This window comes from Heterocephalus glaber, unplaced genomic scaffold (genome assembly GCF_053883595.1).
Source record: "Heterocephalus glaber isolate CG9 unplaced genomic scaffold, H.glaber_assembly_v1.0 deba00000331, whole genome shotgun sequence".
Lineage (NCBI taxonomy): Eukaryota > Metazoa > Chordata > Mammalia > Rodentia > Bathyergidae > Heterocephalus > Heterocephalus glaber.
In genome coordinates, this window is record NW_028258142.1 from 51,724,770 (window position 1) to 51,751,377 (window position 26,608).

Genomic DNA, 26,608 nt, shown 5'->3' on the forward strand with positions numbered 1-26,608 from the left:
TCAGCTAATCACTGTCATTGGCTTCAGAAGTAGTAAAGAAAATAAATATTTCACTATTATCTTGAAGTTTAGGGGCTAGACAAAAAGTAAAGCCAGGGTCCTTTATATCCTGCTCATTGCCATATAAACTACATTTTAAAGAACTTATTTATAAATATAAAGCCACAAGGGGATATTAAAGAAAATATAAATGTGACCTATATGGGTGTTGGGTGAGAAAATACATAAATGTTGTGAAACATGCTCAAGGAAAACAAGATATATAAGAACAAAAATAATAAAACAAAATGTTATGAAAAACCAATTCAGAAAAGGAATTGAAGTGGTATTTTATCTAAAATGGTTTTAATATGTTCATAGCCTGTAGTTCATCATATTCATAGTGTTCCTTTTAAAACCTGAGAGAAAATGCAGTATGCTAAGAAATCTAATAACTAGTGTTATGAAGGTAAATCTCAAACCAGACTAAAGGTGGCCTGTTCATACTAAGAAAGTTCTCAGTTTTAGGAAGATTTGCTTTAAAATTTCAATTTTACTAATATTCTGGAAATAAAATCAAAAGATGCCACCTACAAAGAGCATACATGAAGCTTATGTTTTAGTCATAGTAGGAAGAAAATATTATATTAATATAGAACTGATGCTGGCTCTCTCTGGTGACACAGCAAAGCAATACTAAAAAATTTTTAAAACAGTTATAAAAACCAGTGAAAGAATATGATTAAGTTAACACAAATATTATTTCACTTATATGTGAGGTGTGATCAAAAACTACAATGAAGGCTTAAAAGTTTTTTTAAAAATTTTTTAAATTAAGAAAATTTTACAGTAAAAGGCACATTGCGACAAATCGACATCAAAATACACCCCTCACTTTGAACACACTCACCTCATCATTATTGCCTCTTCTAAGGCAGTTCTGGACATCTTCTTTTCCCAGTTTCTTTAGTTGCACTGCTGTGGCTCCTTTGATGTCCTGAATGGATTTAAAACATTTACCTTTCATGGTTATTTTGACTTTGTGAAAGAGCTATAATTCACATCATGTCTGATCTTGTGAATAAAGTGGATGAGAACACATCTGAATGTTTTTCTGTGGCAGAAGTTGCCATAAACATTTCAAATTAATTCAGGAAATCCAAGCAGCCATGAAAAGACACTCAAAAAAGAGAACTGCCAGAACTTCTTCAGAAAATAGCAAGAACTATGGGATAAGTGTATTGGAAGTGATGGGAAACATTTTGAGGGTGACTGATAGGAATCTGTTTCTTACTGTAATTTTCTAAAAAAATATTATTTAAATATTCACTGTGTCTCGTGACCACACTTCCTAAACCAAATCCTATGTAAAGAGTGTAAAGTTGCTACATATTCTTCTCCCAATTGTGAGCTCAAAAAAATATATTTTGTGTCTGCAGACATTTCCTAAATAATCAACTCTAAATCTGTGGCATTCATGTAAGTAAAATGCAGGTTGTTTAGTTTGATCGAATAGCTTATTTATTAAATTAATTTGATTCTTTAAGATTCTTTGTCATGCTCATAAGATTACTTAGTGGAATAGTTGGCAATTTTTTAATCATTACTTTTTTATGGAACCTTAATATGCTGCTAAAATGGACTACAGATTTATATTGTTATTTGTTACTCTTTTACAACCATGATTCCTTTCAAAATGTTTAAAAGGTAATTTACACATGTTAAGGACTGTGTTATACATAAGCACAGCAAAGATATTTTCTGTTTTAAAATTGTGTGTTTGTCTTTTACATTATCTAATTAGTATTCAGAAAACAATATTTCCCCCAAATATATGTTATCATAATAAGTTGCTCAAGCTGTACATATCACTAATATTCTGATATTCTTTTGTTTTCTCAAAGAAAGTGTAAAGTTGAAAATAACTGTTTGGAGCCGTGTACAATGCTAAAAGTTCCATCTAACTGAAGACCATTTAGACATATCACTTTAGATTTCTGGACATCTTTTTAGTCAAATTACAAAGCACTATTGAATCAATTAACCATAAGTTATTTCTGAGTGAATGTACAAAGTTCTATGAAGAAAATAAAAAATTCAGGGTTGTACATCATCTGCTAAATCTATTTAGACAGCTAAATAAATAATTCTAGCACAACAGAATGTATTTTAAAAAAAAGGTAGATATTAATGATTATAGCTTCCTCTTGAAGTTGAGCAAAGATTAAATGAGACAAAAAGTGTGAAATATTTGATTCTCATATCTAAATATGCTTTTCCTTCCCATGAAGGTACTGAAGTAAGTGCTGTGAATGGGTAACTACAGAAATTTCCAGAATAGTGTGTGTAGCATGCAAACTGAGTATCAGAATGGTAGCACTGATTTGGATATTTGTGGTAATGGATAGAAATGCTCACGAAAGACATCAATATGATAAGATTTCTGTTTTAGAAGTCTAATGTTGCTGACACATGGGAAAAATAGAAAAATTGAGGTGGATAAGTAAAGGAGAGAACATGATTGAAATTATAAGGGACATAAGCAAAGGAGGTACACATAAAAGCAGAGAGAGGTAGAGTCCTCACTGCCTTAATGAATGATTACCTAGGGGAGAGGAAAGAGGAAAGGGAAAATGATAGGGAGAGGAAGGTGTCCAGAACTCTCTAATGTGTGGCTTTAACATCTCCAGGATGTAAGGAACAGATAATTATATAAGAAATAGTACAATAGATTATAGATTATCAGAATGTGCTAACTCTGGAGGTGTGGGACCCAGTGATGAAGGGGGCTTGAGAAAATTGGAATGGTATATAAGAGGGATGATCTCACAGAAGATACTCCTGAGTTGAGTTTCACATGTCAATAAGATGCACATCGGTGACCAGTGAAATGAAGTCTGAGATGAATTCATACAGTAAATGGGTTAAGTTGTACTGACACAGCTTTATGGGATATGTCGTCAGATGTCCCCTTCTGTGTGTGATATCTATTTATTTATGCTGTACTAGATTCCGTAGAGTACTGGAGACAGCTCGTAGTTGTCACATCCAAGATCATATTTAAGAAGAGTTAAAGATAACTGAAAGTGCTGTGAAGAAAGGACAAATTAAATCACAAATTCAAATGCTACAACACAGAAGTCTAAAGCATCCCAAAGCTTAGAAAATACGTTGTTTGAGGCAGGACATTTGAGGCAATTAGGAAGCAACAAACCAGAGTCTACAGTCCTTGGATAGCAGGTGTATTTCATCAATAAATTAAAGTGATAGATCCTTTATCTCAAACAAAGTCATCTATAGGCACATTCTTTTCTCAAGTGCTTTATTAGACGTGACACTGGCCATTAAACCACTTTTTACAAGGAGTCATGAGTTAATTGTTTTTGCTATTCTTTCAGGCTAAATCTAGTTATATTTTACTGATGGGCAGCCTAGTTAGAAGTCTAGTACCTTTAAGTATCAACAGATCAAGTAAACATGTAATCCCATCAACAACAAAGAAACTATGACTTTAGTCTAAATTATGAAAACTGGAATGAGTAATTCAAGCAATAAGCTCTGAGGAACGATGGAGCAACCAGAGATACTATACCTAGGCGGAAAAAGATTTAGAAGAGAATAGGGTAATTATCCTCACATATTCAAATGATTTAGTCAGAAGCTGGCAATTAGGTGCATTAAATGACCCCAAAGAAAAAAATAAAGTTGTGGTTAGGGGTTATGAACTGGTTTGTTTAAATAAAACTTGATAAGAAAAATTTTTTAAATGATATGAATGGAATTATCTTTATCAGATGGCATTCCTCTGAAACTCAAAGGAAAGCTAGATGATCCCTTTTCTGGGGGTTGTAGAAAGAACACACTCCAACTTGACCCAGGTGGTTCTGCCACTCACCAGGAGATGCCTTTCCATGTTACAGTCCCTCTGAGCCTCTTATTCATTGTAAAACTCCACTAATACAATGGGTCCTGCAGGGGCATTGTGAAAACTTCATGTGATTAAAAAGTTAGAATGTACCTAACATATAATGGGCATTTAACATGTTAGTTGAAAATGAACCTGAAAAATTCTATTGGGTTTATGATAGGTATGTATAGTTAGAAAATAGCTCAAGGGATAAAGCATCCACCTATAAAAATACCTATTAAAAACAGATGAATCCAGATAGGCTTGCTTTTAGATTTTTCATACCTTTCATTATGATAGATATATAGATATAAGAATTGTAGTTACAGATATCTATACTGTCTATATTAGTCCTTACAATCTTACATGCCTTGCGTCAGAGGAAATCTATAGCAGAATGAGCATCGTATCAATCAATAAGCATTATGTGCATATGCATACAATTACAAGAACATCAGTCCACTAAATAAGTAGTGGCTTATTATACTGTCTTAGACAAAAGAAGTTCTGAAGAGAAAGTACAATTCTGACGTGGTGGTTCATGATCATCCGGGTGCCAGGTTCCTCTCTCTTTCTGTTCCAAGCACCTTTAGTGTGTTACCTTGTGGTGCAAGGTAAACACTGATTTTTCAGCCACAGATTTTGCATTATTTTATAGTGCCAAATCTCTTAGGACTCAAAAAGTAGCTATTTTAAAAGACACAACGCTTCCAGTTACATCTTACTGTCCAAAACTCAGTCATTGAATATATCCATCACCAAGTGATCCTAGAAAATACTCTTTTATGGGGCTGGCAGAATCCTCACTTAAAAATTGAGGATCTTGTGAGAATGAAAGAGACAATATTGGCTTAACACTTCTGCCACAGGTGAGTAACTCTAGCACCACATTCTTAAAGAAAAAACTCTGGACTTGTTTCACTACCTGAACAAATGCAGCCATAGATTCCCAGCATTTCATACTGTAAATTGTGGTAAAAACAATTTTTCCCTAGAGAACTTTGGAAACAATAGGGATGAGTAACCCAAAGAGATGCTATAAAATGTCAAAAGACTCCTTTTCTCAAGTGCTTAGAAATATGATTTCCTGTTATGCCCACAAAGATGAACTAGCTACAAATATCACACCCTCATTAAGAAACCCAAATTAATTGACTTGTTATATGGAGATATTAGATATAAATCATTTGAGGATTTGTAAACCATCTGTTAAATACAATTATCTTTGTCTCAGAAAGGTAAGATATATAACTAGCAGATGTAACTAGGAGTACTTAACAAAAAAATCAAATTTTTATTAGTAATCTATTCCATATTTTTAAAAACAGAAGTTTGCCATGAACTGACAGGAAATATTTATCCTTATACTTTTAGTTAGAAAGCAGCTTAATTCAAAATAAATTTAATTGAAGTATTTGCAGCATGAACGACTCCCCAAAATATAGCATCATTTTATAAGGTCAAGAAATCTATCAAATATATATATATATATATATATATATATATATATATATATATAATATTTCTTATTCTTTTATGGGACTCTTCTGCTAAGTGGTTAAGTTACAATGAAATCATATTCATGGTTATTAAAAATAATAATACTTTTAAGCTAGATCCTTAAAAAGCAACGCTTTTGTGATAAAAACCATCTAACTGTATTTTTTTGGAAATTCAATAAAATTTCTGTTAAAGGGAATTTTTAATAATTCATAATCATTCAGAAGATATCACTTGCCTAAAACTTTATTAATCATGAAGCCATCAACTCTATAACTGATGCTATAGTATAATTTCTCTTATTAAATATATTTTAAATATTCATGTAATACATAAGTATTTTATTTGATTATAAATATTTTAAAATTCACACAAATGATAAAGTAAAAAATAATCATTGATATTCCTGCATAAGGTTTTGATTATCCACTCAATTCTCTCTCTTATTATATGTTTAAAAATTTCTTTGGAATAGAAATTTTCATATTTTGAAGAATTGACTTTAGAAATGTTGGAAACATTCATTATCTGATATATAAAAATGAACAAAAGCATATTATAAAAAATGATTTCAAAATGTGCTTAACATAAGTTAAAGTTAAAACTGCATTGAATTCAGTGTCATTAGCAAATGATAAACCTCTAAAATTAGCTATATTGTCATCTACTTAAAATTGTGGAAGACTTAAGTGCTCCAAGCTTCCATTCTCTGACTCTAATGTAATACAGTGAGAACTTCATTATAATGTAATGTTCAAAACATTCACGATATTTAAAAAATTATCTCTAATTTTAAAAATAAAATTATTTTGCTATTACCGATATTATGCTTTATAAACAATTTCATATGGGAATTCTTGCAGTTTTCAATGGTATCCACCTTCAAATTAGCTCCTGTTTATTTCATTGAAAGTGAATTATGCTTCAATATCTAAAATTAACCAATTGAAAATATTTGCAATTTGCAACATAAATATACTTCCTTAATCAGAAGCTCATTGTTGTTCAAGACTTTAATAACAGCTCCTAATGGATCTCCCACCTTAAATTCTCATGCAACTTACAACAAATGTATGCTTTTAGGACAAAAATTTGGAATATTCTAAAGTGATTTTCATGTAAATATGTCAAATTAGCCAAAATAATTTTGACTTATGTAAAAGAGGTAATTTATTTCTCTGTGCATTTTTATTCATTACATGGAAATTTTAAGTAGAGAAAATAACACTTAAAATCAATTATCAAACATATACAAAATTCTATTTTCTGTATTAATCATTTTCTATACATTTTCTTGCCTTACTCACTTTAAAATCAGCATAACAAAGCCAATCTGTGAAAAAGGATCTTAGAAAGTTATTAATTTGCCCTGGGTGTCCTCTGTTGATAATTAGGAGCTGAGCTACAATTCAAAGCCAAATATATAATTCCAAATGCTATTTTTTAACCATTGTAATGTACTATTTTGCAGATATTCTTGACAAATGTAAAGAATAAACACCAATCATTTAAAAATACTTGCATATTTTGTTTGGTAACATGATTTTTATTGATGTTTCTTAGTAATGCAGAATAATGACATTCATTTGGTATATAGGTACAAGAATATAACAAATTTTGATTATTTTCATCTCTGTTACTCCTCTCTCTCCTCCTCCCTCTCCTGACCCTCTTGTGCTCATCTAAAAGTCTAACTTCGAGTTTCCTGTCATCTCTCTTTTATTAACTTATTTATTTTTAGATTGCTTATAAGAAAAAACATGACATTTTTAAATTTCTGATGCTACCATATTATGCAGATGATCTCAGTACCATCCATTTCCCTGAAAACAACATGATTCTATTCAATTTTATAAAGGAATAATATTACATTGTGTATATTTTCTTTATCCATTCCTCTATTGATGGTCATGTAGGATATTTCCACATCTTAGTTATTGTGAATTGCTCTACTATAAACATGGGTAGTTCTCTCTAGTATGCTTGTCTAAGGGTCTTGTAGCTGGATCAAATAGTAAACTTATTTTTAGATTTTGGGGAAATCTCCACGCTAATTTCTGTAGGGATTGTACTACTTTACATTTCCACCAAGAGAGGAGGGGAATTTTTTTTCTCCTCCATCCTCTCCAGCATTTATTATTTTTTGTGTTCTTGATAACATTTATTCTGAAGGGGGTAAGATAGAATCTAAACATAGTTTGATTTGTGTTTCCCTAATGGCTAATATAATGAGATATTTTATTTTGTTTTTAATTTTATATTTAATATTTCCAACCATTATAGACTTGTATGTGAAATGGAAGGGAATTTGAAGTTTTCATTCTTGAAACTACTTTGACTCACATAGTTAAGACCTAACGAATGCTTTCACAAAATAAGCTCTTAGAAAATATATTACACAAATTAAGAAACTATAAATTGTTAATCATCTGAATTTTACTTATTAAACATAGTTTCCTCTGACAAATATATTTCTTGCTCATACCCCACCTTCATAAGGTTCATTCACCCACAAACCAGGTGGCTGAAAGTGTACAAAACCAAGACTTAGACTCCTTGTAGGTTAGAAGCAGCACTGCCTCCCTCCACTCTCCGTATGGTCCTCAGCTTCCTTGTGTTGTGAGCTCTTTGCTGTTTGTCAGGATGTTTGTTAGTAATTTCCACTGGTATTGGCTAAGGAGCCTACTCACGACCAAAATTATACTCCATTTGCATGTCTCTTCATTTGAATTCTTGAGCAAGCAGCACAAATAAGATGCAAGGAACATTTGGGAGATAAAATACAAAATAATGAATAGTCAAGTGCACATAATATTCAATTCAAAGCTCTGTAATAAAGCTAAATATAACACACAACCTGGACTCAGCTAAGGAATATTAAAGCACAATGTATTACAATTTATCAATAAATTAACAACTCCCCATAAGTCTCCCTCTCTTCCCTCTCTCTCCTATCTCCCTCTCATTTTCCCTCTCTTCCATCCTCTCTCTTTTTGGAAACCAGGTGCTAGTAAGCTATGCAGATATTTGAATATTGGTTATTTTGCTTTGTTAATGCCCTTCTGCTTTTGATTCTCTGTTTTCTCAACATGTTTCCTTGAACAATTCACTTCTTTCTTTTTTGTGGAAGGATCCAATATTTACTTCTCTGGCCCTAAAGTTTTTCCTGGGCTATGATCTTGCCTTCTCTTGCCTTGTTGTCATTTCTTCTTTGATAAGTTTACTGTGCCCTGAATCCCATATGTTGAAAACTGAAATAATAATTGTCCACCAAAGGCAACTTCTCCAATAGGTGTTCTTGTTTCTATTGAGGACACCACTACAGTCACTGATCTAAGTTCAAAACATGAAAACTATTTCTATTTCATTCTCTCCTCTTCTTTTTTTGCTTTCCACTGATCCAATTATTGTTCAGATTTATGTCTTTCATTGAGTAATATTACCCCCCTCAATTGGCTTCCTTTCTTTCCTGTCCCCACTTTTCTCTATTCAACTGCCAACTTGTTGTCTCATTAATCTTTCTAAAAATTTAAATCAAATTACATCATGTAAAAGACTCAAAGAATTTCAGTTTTGACTTCTGTCAAAGCTCTGAAGAGTCCCTCCATCGATGCAAAATTTCTCTAAACTTCCATAATCTGAGCCCTGCCTCTTGTGGTCATGTTGCTTTTTTCCTTTGGTCTCAATTTTGTCCTCTTTCTTTAACACCTATCTCAACTTCATTTCAGCATTAAAAAGGTTTTCTTCATCTGAAAGTATGGACTCTCTCGTCTCCAAACTTCCACATCCCTTCAGAGAATACATATCCTAAACTACTTCCATATTCTATCCTATGATTTGCTTACTAAACTTTGTCTAAGTTTTCCAACAAATCTTATCATCTCACTTTCCATAATGCTTAATAAAACAGCCAGCAATAGAAATGTATTGACTGAAATTAAAATCCAAGATATAAATGATAATACACTAAATAGCAAATGTTGTTTAAACATGAGAAGAACATATACATATAATATAAGAGCCAAATATACTTTACAAATCAACAGTAAAACCCTATATTCCATTACTGAGGAACTTCAGACTCAAAAGATTGACTCTGTCACAAGTCACATAACCAACTAATAGTAGACCAACTTGAACCTAAGCCTGCTTTCTCTCAGGATAGTGATCAATACAGGAAGTAAAGGTTTTGCTTTAAAATAGCTAAACATGCAGAAATGCAATCTTAGTGTCTATGGTTCACCTTCTCCTCTTTCTTTATTACATGCAATATTAATTTTTCCCTTTAAATCATGTTCAGATATTAACAGACTTTCACATAAAGATGATGAAGACAAATTAAAGAATCTTCATCCAACTTCTTCCCAAATTAAGAATAGCCTAGGAAAGATACTTCAAAACTTAATTGTAAGAAGATGCATTTATTCTTCTCATAAATTTCAGGAGGGGAGGACAACAATAAACACAAATGTGTGGCAAGACCCCGGAGGACTCTAAACCCCCTCCAACCTACACATCCGAAGTGGTTAATCTATAAATCCTAGTCATTTTCATAACATTATGATAATGAAGAACAACAGATGGTATGGACATTCTCTTCCCATTTGGATGAAGTGAACATGATTTCGGGGGAGACAGGAGTAATACAGAAGATGAGAAGAATTATCATATGATGTATTTTCTTTAATTAAAAAAGAGTAAGGGGCTTACAGTTCTTCCTGACTTGGAGAAGTAAAAAAATCCCAAGAATACACCCCTAAGAGAACAGAAAGTCCTTTCCAGTAGATAAAGTAAACTCTGGTATGGATTATTTTGCTCCATTTTGGAAAGTAATGTCACACTAGTAGCTGTAAATAGGATTTCTCCTAGCTCATCCTACTCTACATAAGGTTGACTACAGCAAAATCAGTGAGAAAAAATTGGAGAGAGAGAGAGAGAGAGAGAGCATGCAAAAGGGTAAGGGTAGGGGAAAGGGAAAGAGAAAATTGGACAGAGAGAGAGAAAAAGAAAGAGACAGGGAGAGAGGAAGAGAGGAGAAATAACCACATGTAAAAATGAAGGGCAAAATGCAGCTTGGAAATTATATATAATATATAATTATAATTATTATACTGTAATCAAATATTATATATCACAATATAATTATATTTCACATATATCACATTTCTATGAATCCTTTGCACTAGAGAACATAGAGAAAATTTATTCAATAAAACAAACCTCAAAAGTAAAAGCAAATAACTAAAAGCTCAGATTTACAAGGTTAAGAAGATTATTAAAAGCAAAACAATATTAATAAATTAGAATTTAAGTTGATTTCCCTTCCAACATGACAATTTCATGATTAATCACACACTAAGTAAGCTCTACTCCTCTTTCCCTACTTCTTCTGGACACCATGTAAATTCACTCTTAGGTATGAACACACAGCTAAACATTAAAACAGCTTTTGAAAATCAGAGCCCCCAAATTCAAAGACCCAATTCAAAAATGGGCATCAGAAATGAACAGACATTTCTCAGACAAAGAAGTAAAAGCAGCAAATAAACATATGAAAAAATGTTCAACATCACATTCAAGAGATGGTCGTTTGAGAGATGCAGATGAAAACAACACTGAGATTCCACCTCACCCTAGAAAGAACAGCTGCTATCAAGAAATAAACCAATAACAAATGCTGGCAGGGGTGTGGAGAGAAAGAAACCCTTCTCCATTATTGGTGGGAGTGCAGACTGGTGCAACCACTATGGAAATCAGTGTGGAGATACCTCAAAGAACTAGAGCTGGAGGTCCCATATGACCCAGCTATTCCCCTACTGGGTATTTTCCCAAAAGAATTAAAAGACCCATACCACAGAGATATATGTGTACACATGTTGATTGCTGCACAGTTTGTAATAGCTAAAGCTTGGAAGCAGCCCAAGTGCCCATCAACTGGAAACTGGATAAAGAAGATGTGGTATTTTTATAAAATGGAGTACTACTCAGCCACAAAGAATGGGAAACTAGAGTCATTTATAGCTACATGGATGCATATTGAAGTCATACTCTTAAGTGAAGTAAATGAGACATACATGTGTAAATAACAAATAGTTTCTCTAGTGTGAGAAACTGAGAGTGTAAATATGGACTAAAAGGATTTAATAACTAATAATTGATACTTTGAAATAGGAAAAGGTCCAAAGAGGTAGGTGTGGTGGGAGGAGATGGGGAAAGGAAAGAATGGAAAGGAAAAATTATGAGAAAAGAAAGAAAAATGGAAACGAAGCCTATGTAAATAGGGAAGGATGGAGGGGTGAAGGGTGCACAGGTAATGGGGAAAAAATAAGAACCAAGATACATCATGTACAGGTACAAGCACCCAATGATAAATGTAAATGTATTGTATACCTAAAATGTACCAATAAAAGAATTTAAGCAAAAAAAAAAAAGAAATAAAAAAAGATGAGATCCCTCCCCCCAAAAAATAGAGCTTTTGAGAAAAAGTTCCAACATGAAAGCTAGAGATCAATATAAACAAAAGAAAATCAAATGAAAGAAATAGTGTAGTGTGGCAAAGAAATTGAATAGACATTTCCTCAAAGATAATACACATGCTCTGCAAACGTACGAAAACATGCTCAACATCACTACTTATCAGGGAATGTAAATCAAACTTCAATGAGATATCATGCCATATCACTAAAATGACTGTTACAATAAAAATAAAGAAAAAAAAGAAAGAAAATGCAGAGTGCTGACAATGTGAAGAAATTGAAACAATGGTACCAGGTTTATACAATTATGAGTTATTTTACCTGCTATAAAAATAATCTGTATTTTCTCAAAAAATCTAAGAATAGAGTTACCATCTGATCCAACAATTGCTGATGTGTGTACATATGCAAAATTGAAAGCATAGTTTTAAAGAGAAGTTTGGAAACCCATGTACAGAACAGCATTATTCACAATAGCCAAGCTAGGAAAACAATCCAAATGTTTTTCAATAAATTTAATGATAATGTGCTATATAAATAGAGTGGAATATCATTCAGTCTCAAAGGGGAAGGAAATTCTGACAGATGCTACATTATCCTTAAACAGTGTGCTAAGTGAAATAATTCAGTCATAGAAAGAAAAATATAGTATTGAATTTACCAAGTTAAACAGAGTAGTCAAATTTTTACAGTTTTAGCTTGTCAACCTGAAAAAGTTCTGGAAAGAGACTGTATATGAATTTGAACATACTAAACACTTCTGAACTTCACATTTTTTAATATGACAAATTTTATGCTAATATATATTTTACCAAAAGAAAAGAGAGATAGGAGAAAATATTCCCATCTCCATGAGCCAAAACTCATGGTTAAAATAAAAGTAATGCTTAGAAAGCAAGAAAGAGGTCTGAAAAGTCAAATATTTGATAGCAGAAACAAAAATTCAGCAAAAGTGTAGGAGAATAAAATTGAAGAAATCTTAAAGAAAGGAAAAAAATCACAAAAGAAAAACTTTAAAAATGAAAAGGAAGGGAAATTGGGAAAAAATAAGAACCAAGATACACCATGTAAAGGTGCAAATCCCCAATGATGAATGCCATCATATTGTATACCTAAAATGTACCAATATACTTAATGAATAAAAAAATGAAAAGGAGATCAGGTTACTCTTCAAACTGAAAACATGAGTAACGGAAAGTAAAAAAAAGGGGGGGGGGGGTAAATTGTCACAGAAATAATTCATATGACCTCACCTGACCAAAGAATATGGAATTTAGAGTGAAATCTCCACATGTGAATGAGGAAAATGAAAACTCACTATGATGTGGCAGTATTACAGAATTTTAGAAATTCAGAAATGAAATGAAGTCCTTAACAGCATTGAAAGAGTGAAGAGTAGAAAAACAAACAACAAAGAAACAACTAGGATATGGTATTTCAATAGACTTTTTGTCACAATGACTATAATCTATAGCAATGGAATAATGCCTTTAAAATCATGAGGGCAGATATTTAAAACTTAAAGTTTTCTACACAAATTGTCAGTCAAATGGGAAAAGTGAATAATGGCACTGTCTGATCTGTAAGGTCTCCAAAAATTTTCACTTCAATTTGTAGTATTATCAGTATGAACAACTGGAAGATTGATACAGTTAAAATAATTAAACTAAAGAAGACAGAGACACATGACACAAATAATATAGAATTCAATACAGTGGATACATAAAGGGGAATGACAGCACCATGAAAGAAGATCCTACAGCAGCACTTGCTAAACAGACTTAGAAACAATCAGTTCAGAATAAAGCAGAAGAGGGATGGCTCCAGGCATGATGCTATCAATAAGAAAATGATGATAGAATAATTGATGTGTTTCAGTGGGCTCCCCAGATACCAGCAATGTCAAGGAACTTGGTGGCTGATGAATTATACAGGATACTGAGCCAATGAAAGATCAAAATAATCATTAATTCCATGACTATTTCACAAGAAAAGACAATATAATCATAGCACAATACTGTACTCAGCTATAAATAATATTTATATTGTCATAAGTTGATGACAAAATTTAATTCACACAAAAAAGAGTACTACATAAACAATATTAGGAAAACGAGGTGAAAGATAATATAGACATCAAAAAGAGCTAAATAGGCACATTTCATAATAGAAAGTTACTAAATAATATCTAAAACAAGGAGACCAAGATAGTTTTTTATATATATGGAGGCAACTAACAGAAGAAACAACATAATGAGTTTAAACTGTGACCTCAATAGATCAGAAATCAATAAAGGGGCAATGTAAAGTACTAAGCTTTTATTGCAAGGTTTTCTAGTGTAACAATTCAACTTTCTAAATGACATACATGTGTAATTTTATTTAAGTAAACAATTAAAAAAGGAAAGTTTCTTCATGCTTCCATGAAGACAATAACTAATACTGACTGGTAGAAAAAAAAAGACTAAAATCTGTAAAGGATTAAGGAATGAAATTGTGATCTCACACTGGTACATAGCCAAGTCTTAATTCTGTTTAAGTAAACATCCAGGCATTCTGAAACACTCCAACTTCCAAGGAATTCACCATATATGGGAGCATCTTTGAAAAACATAAATAAATAAAAACAGTGAAACTGCACATATAATGGAATCGATAAAAAAAATATTTTAAAAAGCATGCAGGCATTAGATTTAAAGAACAAAATAAAATATTATATACTTGGACTGTTAGAATAGAAAATAATTTTTAAAAATTGAAATGTATAGGAGTGAGAAGTAAAAGAATATGTGTATTAAATGTCTTTCGAAGTCTGTTTCAAATTGAAATTTGTGTCCCAAAAAATAAAACCCAATAATTCCAACTTTTTAATCTTTCCTGTAGGTTTTCCATAAATTTAGAAGGAACTATAGGCAATATTTATCAAAATGTTTAAAATTCCTTCAGATTTCTTGTAAGTTTTATAATTAAGTGAAAGTAATTTGAATAATAAGTTAGCATTCAAAATGCTATCCCACTTCACAACATTTTGTTTGTTATGAAATCATCTTATGTATGTTATTTTCTAACTTCATATGTACAGAGAAGGGATATAAATACTGTTAGCCTTACATTAATAATGGTTACTTTAAGAGTGTTGGGGGTTTTTTCCTTCTTTGTGTTCTAGTTCATTGTTGAATTGTTTACAATAAGACTAAATATTTAAATTTTTTATTTTAAAAGAGATAAAAATAAAAAGGAAAAGAAGAAACGCAGCTACCCACGAATGTCAATGCGGAATCCCAGTCCAAATTTTCTGTTACAGATAGGTTGCCAGAAGTTCTTCAGAACACCTAGACCCCATGTCTATCACAGGTGCATCTGAGGAAGTCCTCAGGCAGTTGTGCATCCTTAATGTTACCACCTTTACCTCCTTGTGCCCATCCTCTGCAAGCCTGGGGACTGTACAGGTCTCACAGAACACCGTATCCCTCTCTATACACACAGAATTCCATTTTATGTAGATATTTTAAGCCCATTTCTCCTTCATTGCTTCCCAGTATTATCCCACAAGGCTAAATCTGAGCAGGTTCAGACGCTTTGGATTTATATACGGTGATTCCCCATGCTTATACAGACAAGCTCATCATGCCCTTTCCAATCTACCATTTATTTTCCCTATTCTTTCCACCTCTTACCCTACACCTCACTCTCAGCATGCTAACCTGCTTGTGGTTAGTATGCTAAAATGGTGCTTGTCCTTTGCCCTGAATAGCAAGTTGATTTGCTTCCTGGCGAATACCAAAAACTCAATCTGATGTTTTGTCTTGTTCATGTGTAGTGGGGAAGCTAGGAGCACCCCCATGGCTCCTTGATGTTCTCTCCTGTGTAAGGAACAGGAGGGAGATTCCTAAGGAGTCTGTGAGCCTGATAAACCAAGCAAAATGGTTCCCAAAAGACTATCTATAGATCTATAGAATTAATAATTTTAAAACAGCAGTCTATCAAAAAGGGACTAGAACAGGAGGATAGAGAAAGATGAAAAACAATCAGAGTAAAAAGACATCCAAAGGAAATAAGTAACTATAGCTTTCATCCATTTCCTTTTTTGTTTTTTTCAGTACCGGGAATTGAACTCAGGGCCTTGTGCTTGCAAGGCAGGCAAGGTGCCACTGAGCTACATATGTCTTTTAGAAGAAACACTTCATTTGATGATGATGACAGAGCTGATGAAAGAAACTACAATGATTTCCAAAGTGGTTAAGATCCAGGTGGTGGGCCAGGGATTTAGCTCAGTGGTGCCACGGCCTGCCTTGAGAGTGCAAGGTCCTGAGTTCGATCCCCAGTATCAAAAAAAAAAAAAAAAAGATCTAGGTAATGAAGAATCTAAACTGAGGCTGTGTTAAGGAGGTGAACCCTAAAATGAGGTAAATCTGTAAATCTGTGCTTAAAGGAGTATACAATCACTCCCACGTTAAGATGAACTGTTTGAACAAGCTGTAATGTATGGCTCCTGCAGCTCCAGGCAAAGTGCATAAGATAGCTGATTTAGAAAGAAGTGTATTAAAATAAACATGATATTTAACTTTCAGGCCTTATCTGTGTAGTGAGGATCTCAGAACCTCTGTGCCATCTAAAAAGGAGCAGCTGAGGATCAAATTCCAATTGTAGTATTTGGCTTATTCTTTTAAGGTACATGATGAAGCTATTTAAGAACATTCTGGAAAAGTACAGTGGTCCTCTCAGCTTTTTCTCTAGATGGGACCACGTGTAAGGAGACTGGCTCCATAGACCACCATGTATCCCCTTCACTGCCCTTTGGCTCTGCTCACCCTTGGTTCCTGACACATCTGAGCTCCTTTTCAAATAAAAAGACCTTTGCCTAATGTCTAAGGTGATCTGAGATGACAGTCAAGAAAGTGGGCAGGTCTTCCTTCCTCACACAAGGCTGTGCAGTCTTCCCTTGACAGCACCTCTGAATCTCTCTCAAAGATGCTCTGAGCCCAGTCAGTGGAGGTGTTTGTCCATCTCTCTGCCTCCCTCTCTGAATGCAGGCAAACTGAAAAAAAGGGTGTCAACTGCCAGGTGGCTTGCAAACAACTGCCCCTGAGAGAAATGAGAATTTTTGTGGGATAGTTTCTAGCTTTCCTGTGTGGATGTGATTTTCTTCTTTTTCCATGCAAGGCTGCTGCATCCCCAGTCGCTGTTGAGGACAAAGCCCCAGTGACCAGCTCCTAAGGGTTTCAGCACTTCCCAGTAACATGGAAGGATCAACCTTGACATGTGGTTCTTTGAGAGACTATCTGTATTCAAACGTTAGCCTCTGAAGATTCAAGTCTGTTCACAATGCAACATGAGTTCATTCCCAGGAGTTCCAAGACCCCAAAGCCTCAAGTGTTCCAGCATCATTCAAAAGTGCAAAGATCCCTCTAAGACTCAAAGGAAACTCATCTGTGAGTCCCTGTTTTGTTTTGTTTTGTTTTTGGTAATAAATATCATGGGTAAAAATGATAGGACAGGCACAGAGTAAACATTCTCAGTCTAAAATGGGGAAGTAGAGAAAGAAAAAGGGAAGAATCAGCTGCGAGCAAGAAAAAAATTCAGCAGGACAAACAAAATTCTGTATATGTAGCATATAGGCAGACAGTGGGCTCCTAAGGGCCTGAGCAGCCCTTTGTGAACTTTGCTGATGACAAGCCACACAAGTGCTGTTTTAGGGTCATTTTGTACATTTCCTGCCACTTTGTCCTGTGGAAATTGCACATTTCTGGTACCTGTGTCATCCAGGGGTCCCCACTGCAGCTTCACTTCCATGGCTCCACGGTATATCACCCAAGGGGAGACTCCCTGCAGTGCCTTGGATCCTATATCACACTGTCTGGCCTTCTAGTCTTTCTTTTGAAATCTCTGGGGAAGCCACCATGCCACCATAACTTTGAAACAAATTTGCTCTTCTCTATCTCTGAGCCTGCCTTGGGATTCTGAGATCCCCTTCAGGAATGTTTCCTATTCCTGATGCAAGAAATTTGGCTTCTTTTTATGCCTTTACTTGATGATAATCTCTTTAGCAACCACACCTTCCTTAGTTGCATCATTACAGGGTTGTTGTTTTTTTTTTCAATCTTTCCCTGGCCAAGCTGCAAATTTTCCAAATCTTTTTACTCTGCTCACTTTTGTCTCTGTTTTAAAATGGCTAATGACATCTATGGCACACTCTAAATGCTTTGATATCTTGGTATCTCTTCTACCAAATAAATTAGTCTACCACCTGTGGGGAGCAATGCTACATAATTTTGGGGAAAAATAATTTGATTAGGCCTAGTTCTCCTGCCCGCAGGCCAGCTACAGCATTTGGAAACATGGTTCCAGTTTGGTCTCTGGTCACAACTGAGACCTCAAGGATTCCATGGTGCTGTGATGCTCTAAGGCAAGACCACACCTTTGGGAGGCATCCTGGGAGGAACCAAATCTTGATCTGCATAGTTCCTCATTGATCCAGGAATTCCTTCACTCCCCAGTCATCTGTTACATGTTTTTCTCCTGATGTACTGAATAAAAGGTGCGGCAAGCTCCCAGGCTTTCCTCTTTGCCGCCCAGAGCAGCACTGATCAGCCCCAAAGCTCAGCTTCTTCTCCAAGTCTCATATTTTCTACCTTTCCTGTATAATAAGTTAATTCGCCTTGGGCTGTCGTGGCTCACAGGAGACTAGGACTTACTGCAGAGGTTCTAGTAACATCCCCTTTCCCTGTTTCCTACAACCACCTTTAAGTTTCTTCTTCTGTAACATTTTCCATAAAGTTTCAGGGCATGGATAATATACATTCCAATTCTTTGCCTTGGTGTAACAAGGATGGCCTTTTCTATGATTCCCACTAGAATCCACATTTCCCTATGAAATCTTATTACCTTTACCTTCACTGTCCACATTTCTTTCAGCATTCTTGTCTTCAAAGCCTTCACTAGAACTGTCCATAATGCTCTGATTACAGTGTGCACTTCTTCTAGACTCCTCTTGCAAACTCTTCCTATAAGCGAATTCCAAAGCTCTTCCACATTTGCAGATATAGTGACAGTAATGCCTCTACTTCTTAATAACAATGTTTTGTATTACTAGCCTTGCATTACTGCAATGCAATACCACAAGAGGCAACTAATTTTATAAAGAGAAAAGATTTAATTAGTTTGCAGTTTTAAAGATTCAATATCTAAAATAAAGAACCCCAGTTGTTTGGCTTCTGGGGAATGTAGATGGCAACACATCTTTTGGGGAGAGAACATGTAGCAGGTGGCGCAGTCTCCTATCAGAAATAAGAAAGGATAGTCAGGGTCTCACAATCCCTTTTTGAGTGCACACCCACAAAGGCCTGAGGTCCTCTCAGCAGGACCGCCCTGTGGGTCTGTTAAATCCCAACTGTGCCACAAACCCTTAGCAAACGGGCCTTTGTCAGGCACTTTGCCTATTTAAATCATAAGCCCTATATTTTTTGTGTGTTCCACAGTTTCCATCTCCACTCGCTTTCTAAATGACTTGCCTCAAACACTGTCCTCAATCTCTACATCACTTCCATTGATACAAATGCATACTGCAACTTTGCTGACACTAAACAGATTCTGATTCCACATCCCTATCTACCTCTGACATATATCTGCTTTCAATCGGGTGTGGTGGTGTACACCTGTAATCACAGGACTATGGAGGCTGAGGCAGGGAGATTGCCAGGAGTTCAAAACCAGAATGGGATACATAGTGAGTTCAGGGCCAAGTTGAACTACATAATGAGTCCCTGCCTCAAAAAAAAAAGACACACATATATGTATGTATATATATTATATTATGTTTATACAGTATATATATATATAAAATAAGTAACATATATTATTTATATATAATAGATAGTATGTATTATGTAATATATATTATGTATTATCAGTCAGTCCTCACTAGAGAAACGTTAATACAAGATATATAAATTTGCAATAATTTACAAGGTAGGGTTACAATGACCGCCCACAGAGTCAGATATGGAAAAGTGCAAGAGGCCTGTCTGTGGGTGGGAGATATGAAGGACCAAGTACGAGGCCTCCCTGTGGAGTACCATGCAAATCTGTATTGAGAGGCTGAGGGGTCTGAGACGGAAGCCAGGAGAAAATGACCCAGATAAAGGTGAAGACTGGAGCTTCTCCAAAGAAATAGAAGTGAGCCTTCCTTCTTTGTTTCCCTTTTATACCATTCAGGCGACAAGCTACCCAGGCTTAGTCTTCTGTTTTCAGTAAATGCCTTCAGCCACACACAGAACTATGCTGATCCAATAGTTTAGTTGGGTGTTTCTTACTAAAGTTAACACAATCAGTTAATTATCATATGTATCTACTTTTTCAGCTAGTAAGCTGCCTCACAAGAATTGTTTGCAAAGACAATTTCAATTTCTCATCTTCAACTTTTCCATGAATCTAAACTCATCAGCCGTTTGTCTCCAAAATCCTTGGAAAACATGTTTATTAATGTCCTCAATACCTTCATATTGGTAAATACAGTGGCTAATGTACTCAGTTACCCACAAGTCATCCAGTGGTTACTTCCATATGAAATGTAATAAAAATGGTATCCTCAGAATATGTAAGTATAGATCCTGCTATAATTTCCTAAGACTTAATTTTAGAATAAATGTTATTCATGGCTCATCCATATTGCTACATATAACTAGGGGGATGAATTAGTCTGTTCTTATTTGCTATTACAAAATGTCTGAGGCTGGAGAATTAGCTCATGGTTCTGAAAGTCTACCAGCATGTCACCAGTATCTTCGTGGTTTTCAGTGAGGGCACTGTGCTGTCTTAAACACATTGTAGAAAAACATCACAGAAGCCAGTGCATATGAAAGCACACATGCAAGAGTAAGATGGAGAGAAGGCTGACTTGCTCTATAAAAATCTACTCTCATAATAACTAATCTAGTGCCTCAAAACTTAATTTCTGAGAGAACTAGACCAGTCTCCTGGGGAAGACATTAATCCACGCATAAGAGTGGAACCCCGTAATCTAAACATATCCCATTAGGCCCCACCATGACTCAACACAGTTACACTAAAGACTAAGTTTCCAGAATACGAACCTTTCAAGCTAGCTATAGACAATCCAGAGCAGTGTAGCTCATTTATTTCACTATTGAATGATATTTTAGTATAAATGGATTTTATTCATAATTGTATTGATTACATTTTTCTTGGTTTTCTATTAAAGATATTTCTTTAGGTTTAAATTTCTAGTAAACATCCTTATACATAACTGCTGGTATGTATGTACGATATTTTCTCTAGGGCATATCTAAGGAAATTGATTCTATAATCATTTTTCATGTGAATGTTCATTTTTACAAAGTAATGTCAAAATATTTTCAAAAATGATTACTTACAGCAATTTATAAGAATTTTTAATACGTATCTTCTCCAACATTTCATTGTATCAAATTAATCAATTTTACAACTGGGCCAGATATAAAGTAGTGTCAATTTACAGTCTTGAATTACATTTTTCTAATATCAAATGAGGTGGAATATCTCCCTACATGTTCTCTGAAAGAATATTATTCATTTTCTATAGAATGAATGTTCACATATACCCCCATTTTTCAAGTGAGCTGTTGGATTTTTCCTATTAAGTTAAAGATTTAATATAGTTTTTACTTAATATTTTGTCAAGGATCAAGTTGAAAATATATTATTTCAGATCATAAATTTTTTTTTAATTTCCTTTAAGATTAAGTTGTTATGATACTATCCAATGTTCGGAAAAGAAACAAAATGGTAGGTCGCATAATCTTCAGTATTACTCAAAAAGACCACTGGTGATTATTTAGATAAATATACTTACTCAAACCCTCTGTTTACTACAATTTAAAGGCCCTACATTTTGAGGTATTTCCTGTTAACTTGTAGATGTTGATCTCCTACAGATAAAAATAATCTAAACCTGGCTAACATAGTAACAATAAAAATTATACTTTATTTTCTCACTGGCTATACTAGTTTTGTATATAGTGATTCAGTCTTATCCTAACATGTGTATTAGACTGGTCAGGTTCAACCAGAAGAGAACAAGTATGAGATTCTAAATCTATACATATTGTAATATATTATATATTGCATATTTAATATATATGCATATTTAATATCTATTTAATATATTTCTGAATATTTAGAAGGAATGTTGTTATGCAATTGTAGAGGATAGTTAAGCAAGTCCAACATCTGTAGGACAGGTAGAGGGGACAAGATCACAAGCAAGTGTGACCTCAGTGGGCAAGGGCTGAAGGTGGAGTGGAAGTTTATGAGAAGGCAAGAACCAAAGATTCATGAACTGATTTATTGTTCACAGGCAGCAGTCAGAAAGGAAGGTCCAGCAGGAAGGGAAAGTAATTGCAGGCTCAAGTGTTCTCTGTGGAAAGCTGCGGGTTCAGAGGTTAACATCCTCTTCTGAATCTTCCAAGCTGGTTGAGAAGTCTTCTTCTGAAGTCTTCTTCTGAATTCTTCCAAACTGGCTATGAGGTTTAGACCTCATAAATTTATTTTCTCTTTTAATAAACTTAATATCATCTGATATAAAGACCTTTAATTACATCTGAAAAATTCCTTTAGAGGAGACCTAGACCTAGAATTGTATTTGATTACATAACTGAAAAGCATGTCTTCCAGAAATGGTCCCTGGCTCCTGTCCTGATACTCTCTCTCACACCCAGGACCCTCATAATCCACATTAACAGGAAATATACTATCAAGGGATCTCTGGGGCCTGAGGTTTAGTCAAGTTGACATTTCAAAACACCTTCATATATACAGATAGAGACATAAATGTAGAAGTAGGTTTGTATGAAAATATGCTAACATGCACACATTCTGCATAGACTCATATACAAACATATGCTTCGTTTCTTGAATACCTTTTTGATTGGTTCTCACATTACACTGTTTCCTTCATTCACATTTTTGAATTATCTTCATCTTATATCTTATTCCTATAAAATTCATAATTTTATCATTTTAGAAATTATACTTTACTGGTGTTTGGAACTTCCACAGAGATTTGAATGTGGACACACTTGGTCAAACCAAGTAAACATCTTGCTAAAAGTATTTATGTACCTAATCCAGGTAGGCATTTTCTTATATTCTGGAGTAAACTTCAACAGCAAAAGAAACCTTGAAGTTTGTCTATCTAGTTTTGTTTTTGTTTTTAGTAGATCTTATTTATATGTTGGTTTACAAAGGCAATAAATTGCTCCCTATTCATGGCAGCAGTAAGTACCGATTTAATTTCACAAACGATCACTTGGCGATTTCTATAGTGATGGTTGGTTCTGTATTCCTTGGAAAAAGAGATGACAGAGAATTCATTTAGTCACTTTGTGTGTCATCTTATGATCTCAAATCAATTAACAATTTATGTTCAGTGGGAATGATGATCTTTGAGAGTGAGCCTTGAGAGTTTCTATATCTCTTATTGATGACTAAAGCTGTAGAACTTAATATATAAGATCTTTCCTGATATTCAGAAAAGTCTTTCTATTTTATTGAGTGTAAGTATTTTTGTCTATCTGGACGGTATTAGTAAATTAGATTATTTATAACATTTCCTAAATTAAAAGAACTGTTTTTGAAATTACTTTATAAAAATAAATAGATACTTTTATAAATCAAATACAGAAAACTGCACAGAAACATAAGGAATGTGCCATTACATTAGATGTCATACTAGACAAAAATCTTCAAGGAAACAGAACCAGTGGAATATAAGAAGTTATACAAGAGGACATCTATTATTGGAATTTTCCCACATGATCATGGAAGCTAACAAGGCCCACCCTCTATGCACTGGAAACCTAGGAAAGCTGGTGTTACAACTCTATATTAATTTCAAATATTGAGAACCAAGAAAACTGATGAATAATGGCCGGCCTAAGGCCAAAGGCCTGAGAAAGGGGAGGGGCACTTCTGGTGAACATTCTGGAATCTAAAGGCCAGAGAGCCAGGAGCTCCAATGTCTGAGGGCAGAAGAAAATTGATGTCCAGCTCTGGGGGAAAAATAGATAAATCACTCTCACTCCTCTTTATTTTTCCATTGTGCCCTCAAACTATTGGATGTTTTTCATCTACATAGGCAAGAATGAATTTTCTTCAATTTACCAATTGAAATAGTGTTTGTTGCTGGTTTGTTCCATGATATTAAAAAAAAAACTGCTAAAAAACAAAACCTTAGGAATAAGTGAAAACAATAAAAAATTTAAGCAAAGGAAAATTCTATGTCCCTTAATTTATATTTGCTGAGCCAGAGAAGAAGCTATAAGAGAAAACTCAGAAAAATTGTTTCCAAATTAACTGTTCATTTATAAGATAATATTTTAAGGGGAACTCATAAATCTGTAATGTCAAATAATATGATCACACAAAATTAGAATTTGCGTTTTTCTTTGTTAAAAGAATAAATTGGCTTTAGTAGTCTTAGTGAGGGATAGTAAAACATTAATTTTGCCTCCTATGTAATCAACTCAGAAAGCAAAGATCCCATATTTCATCAAAATAATCTTTGTTCTTTTTATTGACTTTATCATGTACTTAATTAATTAAAAATAAATACTTTCTTAGCCATGCAAAAGCTAAAATTCCTTACAAGTGTGTTTTCTTTTTCTGTGTTTAATTTTAAAATTTACTGCCCTTTCATTAATCATTAAGTATCATTTCTCTGAAATTCATAATTTTAATCTAATCTAGTAACAAAGTCAACTTGTTGACAACTCTAGATTTTCCTTTTTTAAGATTAGATCAAGGAAAAAGAAAGCACTAGAGTTTCTTCCACATCTCAAAACAATTTTGAGATTTCCAAAGCTGCCACTAAAAAATATTGTGAAGATATGTTGTTAAAAGTGATGTTAGAAAAAAAATAGAGTTCTTTCTCCACATTTGTAATTAGTTTCATATTATTGTATGAGCTACATGGAAAGATTTCAAAACAACATGTTCAGATTTCCAGAGGTCAAGTTTGAATACTCCATGGGGAGGCCTTGAAGATTATCCCTGCCCTGGTGACTATATGTCTTTACCTTCATGATACATATTGATCAAACTATAATGAAATAGTGGAATAATGTAATCCAATAGAAAATTTATTCTCCTGAATTCTAGTATTATTGGTAACTATAAGAAATTACTAGGTATTCAGTCTCATAAAATACATCTGCTTCCCTCTGATGTCCACCTGAAGAATCTGCTAAAAGCTATGGATTAAAATTGTGCCACAAACCTTGTAAAAAGAATTATCTAAGGTACTGTGAATTACTGGTACTTCAAAAAATAGATTTTTGGTAAAAACTTATAATATGACATCCCTTAGATAACTTCCAGACCCAAAACAATAGACCGATTGAAAATTACAAATTCTTTTAGATCTAGAAGAGATGTCATTCATGAATGGAAATGGTTGATTCAAAATCCATCAGAACAAAAATTAAGTACTTAGACTATACTGATGACAGAAGTTTTATTGTGTATATTGTGTTTATTTGGAATGATGTTGATATTTTAAAATTTCTAGTTTATTTTTATTAACAATTCTGGTGTAATATGCCTGCATAATAAACTTGAATAGATTTAAAGTCTACAAATAAATAAGTTTTGACATACCCTGATATTATCATCACAATCAAGATTACAAATGTATTCATCACCTCCAAAAACAGTTTCCTGGTAAAGGTTTATAATTCTTCTCTCCTGCACCAACTCTAACCCAACCTATCCCCGGGAAATCACTTTTTGTCATCATAGATTAATTTGTATTACATAGAATTTCATAAAATTGAAATCAAACTGCATATTTCCTTTTGTGATCTCATATCTTTCACCCAGCACAATTATTTTGAGATCCATTCATGTTAGTGTGTATCAATAATTACTTTCTTCTTATTGTTGCGTACTATTAGGGATACAACATGTTTTCTTTATCCCTTAGGCTATTGATAGACATTTGGGTTGCTTACCATTTGGGGTTATTACAGATAAACCTAATATGAGATTCATGTATGGTCATTGCTTAGGTATATGCTTTTCTTTTTCTTGGGTGAATGCCTACAGGTGGCATGACTGGGTTATACAGCAGGTGTATACTGAAGGTTTTAAAAAACTGCCAAAATACTTTTAATGCTGTTACAATATTTTTATTTTAATCTCTAGTATTTTTTCATTTCTTAGAATTTCCATCCCTCTGCTTACATTATCCACCTGTGCTTTCATAGTTTATATTTTCTATTAAAACCTTTACTTAGTTATTAATCATAGGTTTTTAATATTTTCCTCGTCTAATAAATCCAATATTTCTGCCATTTCTGACTCCTATTTTAAGGCTTATTTAGTTCCCTAAAACTATATTTTTTTGCATTTTAGAATACTTCAAAAATTTTTTCTTATTGATAAACAGTGGCCATGATATGTTAAAGAAAAGCAACTATTTTATCTCATAATACAATAGTCAGTTGTGGGATAAGGAAAACATTTTATTGCTCCATGAGTAAATCTTAGTTTTATGGTGAGCCAGTATCCCTAGCTTGTGAACTCTATTGACACTTCTCATTAACCTCCTACACACACGCACACACACACACACACACACACACACACACACACACATTAGGTAAGATGGTATTGCTGGGCTAGAGATGCATGCATGTTTCTTTTTCCCCAGGGAAGTTAGGTTCTCATAAATCCCCCGCAATTTGAGACC

The 26,608-nt window shown here is 33.9% G+C and overlaps 1 long non-coding RNA gene across 1 annotated transcript in view; it reads right to left on the reverse strand.

The window, feature by feature from the left end:
* Positions 1-841: 841 nt before the first annotated feature.
* Positions 842-26,608, reverse strand: part of LOC147830135 (uncharacterized) — a 124,817-nt gene continuing 99,050 nt past the window's right edge. Inside the window, exon 3 of the long non-coding RNA XR_015442366.1 lies at positions 842-976. This is a non-coding gene — a long non-coding RNA (uncharacterized LOC147830135). The remainder of the gene's footprint in view (positions 977-26,608) is intronic.